We start from the raw sequence: 4,103 nt of genomic DNA, 5'->3' as shown, positions 1-4,103 counted from the left end.
CTACAATTAACTATCACAGTGGGTAGTCCACTTTAACAGACATCTCACTGAAAAAGATGCACTGTTTCTAAGCAGCTATTAAATTTGCTCTTCGTCATTAGTCATCTTGGAAATCTAAATTAAAACTACATCACAATGAGATGCTACTATACACTTTCTGAAATAACTGATATTGAAAAGCTTAGTAGCCGAAATGTTGATGAGGTTGCGGTGAAGTTGGAACTCCCATATAATTTTGATGAGAACGAAAGGTAATGCAACACTTTACAAAACTGGCAATTTTATAAAAGTTAAATATGCACCTTTCCTGTGATCCAGCAAGTTCACTTTACCCCAGACAAACAAAAATACCATAAAATGATTTTTATAGAAATGTTTGTAGCATTTTTATTCATAAAAAGCCCAAACTGAAAACAACTCACAAATTCATGAACAGAAAAATGGTAAAAATATACTGTTATATACATAAAATGAGAAACTACTCATCAGTGAAAAGGAGTGAGCCATGAACGATGCAAACTGTCTCAATAACTGTGTTAAGAAAAAGAAGCTGATTTCCGAAACTAAGCATAGTCGGGACTAGTTAATACTTAGATGGGAGACCACCTGGGAAGACCAGGTGCTGTAGGCGTAAAAAATAAAAAATAAAGGATTGTAAGCTGACAAGGTCCTTGCAATCTGTGAGGTCAACCAAGGGTTGCATCGCCTAAAAAAAAAAAAAAAGAATAAAAAAAGAAGAAGGCACACACAAGAGTTTCTACAATGTGATCTATATGAAGTTTCTATTAAGGTAAAGAGCAGGCAAACATAATATATATTGATAGAAATTCGAGTCCTGGTTGCCAATGAGGGAAGGAAATTGATTGTGAGATAGTACAAGAGGCCAATCTGGGTTGATGGAAATATCTTATTTATTGATTCTCATGGAGGTTATGTGGCATGTACATTCACCAAAACTTAACTAAGATCTGGATGCTTTGTTGCATTTAAAATTTGTCTCAAAGAATCAAAAAATAATAAAACAAATAAATTAGCATAATTATCCCATTTTACTATTGACAAAACTGAGATACTGAGAATTTAAAACTCTTATTTAAGCTCACTTAGCTTTAACTGCTGGAGCCATTATTAAATCCAGTATCTCACAGGAGTATTTGGCTCACAGACTGTAATAGAATTTGTAAGGCAGAGATATTTACAAGACAAAGAAGTTCTGGTGTCTTAGAACACAGAATTTTGCTACCTTCTTTCTCATCCCTAGACATGTAAAGAACTATTTAGCTCAATGTCTAAAACAATGAAGTTTGGTTATCTATGAATTTGGGTGGCCATATAATTCATTATCTTAATCAGGCCACTTTCGAGAGTGAAAAAGGATCCTATTAATCATTGTCTAGGATAGCTGGTGTAATTTGGAATTGTTGTCTGTTAAAACAGGACATGGCTATCACATCTAGAAGGGGTGTTTGTACTTTAGAAACATACATGAACACACACACACAGATCTACACATAAACACACTCCATGCTCAGAGATAAGGAAGATTTAAGTCTTAGAAACACAAAAGGCCTATTCATTTTCCTATAGTAAGAGTGAATGGACGTCATACATAGCTTATAAATGCCAGTCTCTTAATGAGAATATGGTGCTGCCTATATTAAAAATAGAAAGTTGGAGCTTCAATATGATACTCTGCCCCAACTATTAAACAAAATTCATTGACTCTTACTTGAATTATGCTAATCTCTGAAGTTCTAAAGATGAATAAAATGATCATTTTGTGATGACTATTTCTAAGAGTTAAATTATATAAATGAAAAAAATGACCAAGAGAGAGTTTAGTATTTAGCATACTATTATGGACTTATTTGTGTCCTTTTTCCCTCCTCCCCGCAGCCCCACCTACTCAAATTCATATGCTGAAGTACTAATCCCAGTGTGATCTTTTTGGACCCAGGGTCTTTCAGTGGTAATTAAAGTAAAATAAAATCATTAGGGTAGGCCTTTATGGAATATGGCCAATGTCCTCATAAGGAGAAGAGCTTTGGACACAGGTTCATACAAAGAGAAAATGATGGTCTATGGTCATGCCACACTGAACACGCCCAATCCCGTCTGATCTTGGAAGCTAAGCAGGGTCGGGTCTGGTTAGTTCTTGGATGGGAGGCCACCTAGGAAGACTGGGTGGTGTAGGCATAAAAAAAAAAAAAAAAAAGAGAGAGAAATGATGTAAAGATACAGGGAAAAAACATTCATATATAAACCCAGAAGAAAAATCTGGAACAGATCCTTCCCTCTTGGCTCTTAGAAGGAACTGACCTTGTTGACAACTGGATAGCAGTCTTTAACCTACAAGATTATGAAAAAATAAATTTCTGTTCTTTAAGCCGCAATGACTGTGGTACTGGTTATGGCAGCCCTAGCACTCTAATACAAAAGTCATTTCAAGAGTAATTTAATTAATTCATTTATATTATGTTTTAAAATATGATTATCATTTAATATTTTAAAAGTTAAATCAGAATATTATACATACACATGTCGAAATGATAATAATAAGAAAGACAATGATGCTGAGGGTGATAATAAAGATGATTGATTCCTATTACATGCTTACAAAGTTACAAGCAATGTTCTCAAGGTATACATGCACTAATTTAATCTTCGAAATAGCTCCTGGAGTAAATATTATTATTTAAATTTTACATTATATTAAATTTTGCATTTTATATCATACATGGAAATCTGAGACACAAAGAGTAAGAAAATTTTCTAAATCTTGAAAGTAGTATTTGAATCAAAGAAGTCACTATTTCATAGCCCCCAGTGTCCCTTTTAGTTCTTTCTATGTACGTTTATGTATTTTTTAAGATCTATAGCTATATAATACATATAAATCTAAAAATATATATACACATACATTTAAATATATACAACTGTGATTATATTACACAGAATTATATTGCAAAGTACTTTTTTTGCAATAAAGCGACATATAGTTCCATATCAGCACATTGAGTTTTACCTTATTCCTAGAAATATTGCATAGTATTTTATTTAAACTTCCAAATTGATGGTTATTTAGGTTGATTTTAGCTTTTTTTCTATTATATTCAATGCTGTAAGAAACAACATGCAATATATCAGATTTTTTCATTCTTTATGAAATTAGTGGAAAATTAATAGCAGTATACTTATTGTGGTACATATAAAGGTATGTACATAAAAGATTTGGGTAGGTACTGCTAAATCTTCCTTCAAAATCTTGAAGCAATTTAAAAACCTTCCCAGCATATGACAGTGTCTTTTTCCAAGGTAAAGACTTTTAAATATTTTTAGATGATTTTTTTTTCACAAAGAACAGATTTAAATAGTATATTGGATTTTATTCCATAAAAGCCAATTTTCGAGATGTACACTAAGTTAAACAGAACATCAGGGGTCTTGTTGATTACTTACAGTAACCCTATTATCAGAAGATTATTATTATAATCTTAATTGCTTTTCTCTCTTCCTTAAAAATCTTAAGAAAAATGTAGCACTCATCCCCTTTCTTCATATGGCAAGTTAGCTCCAATATAACCTATAATTAAATCAAATTCATAATCATGTCTCTTTTTTAGTATTATTATATCCCTTTGTGTGAGTAATTTTAATATGGATACAGATCTTCATTTTCTCCAGGAAATATATTTTGGCAGCATATTCTAATATCTTGACCCATCATGCATTTGTACTTTGATTTAATCTCCTCTGTATTCATAACCTTGATCCCAATTATTTCTTTCACCATTCCTTATTATTGCCAAAGCACACACTGAATAATTCTGTTGGCCTCATTAGCATAATATCCCCTCTCTTTGGAACCCAAAGTCTTATTTTGTTTGGACGTACATATTTTATGTGCACTTGATAGTGTTTTCTCAGGAACGATGGGATTTCCATAAAAATGAAAGAGACTCCTATAAATCTAAATCTGTAAGACTGAAAAACTACACTTGAATTGTATTCAAGTTAATGGACAAAAATATAGCAACATATTTAACAATATAGCAACACTTTCAAAGCAATGGTCTATACTAATAACTATTGTTTAATAATCG

At 32.0% G+C, this 4,103-nt stretch overlaps 1 pseudogene; it reads left to right on the top strand.

Moving 5' to 3' along the window:
- The first annotated feature begins 2,077 nt into the window (after window positions 1-2,077).
- On the top strand, window positions 2,078-2,196 carry LOC112476296 (annotated as a pseudogene).
- Window positions 2,197-4,103: the final 1,907 nt, after the last annotated feature.

This window comes from Pteropus alecto, unplaced genomic scaffold (genome assembly GCF_000325575.1).
Source record: "Pteropus alecto unplaced genomic scaffold, ASM32557v1 scaffold12, whole genome shotgun sequence".
Lineage (NCBI taxonomy): Eukaryota > Metazoa > Chordata > Mammalia > Chiroptera > Pteropodidae > Pteropus > Pteropus alecto.
The sequence above is the reverse complement of the archived record's forward strand: the minus strand, read 5'-3'. Positions and strand labels throughout refer to the sequence as shown.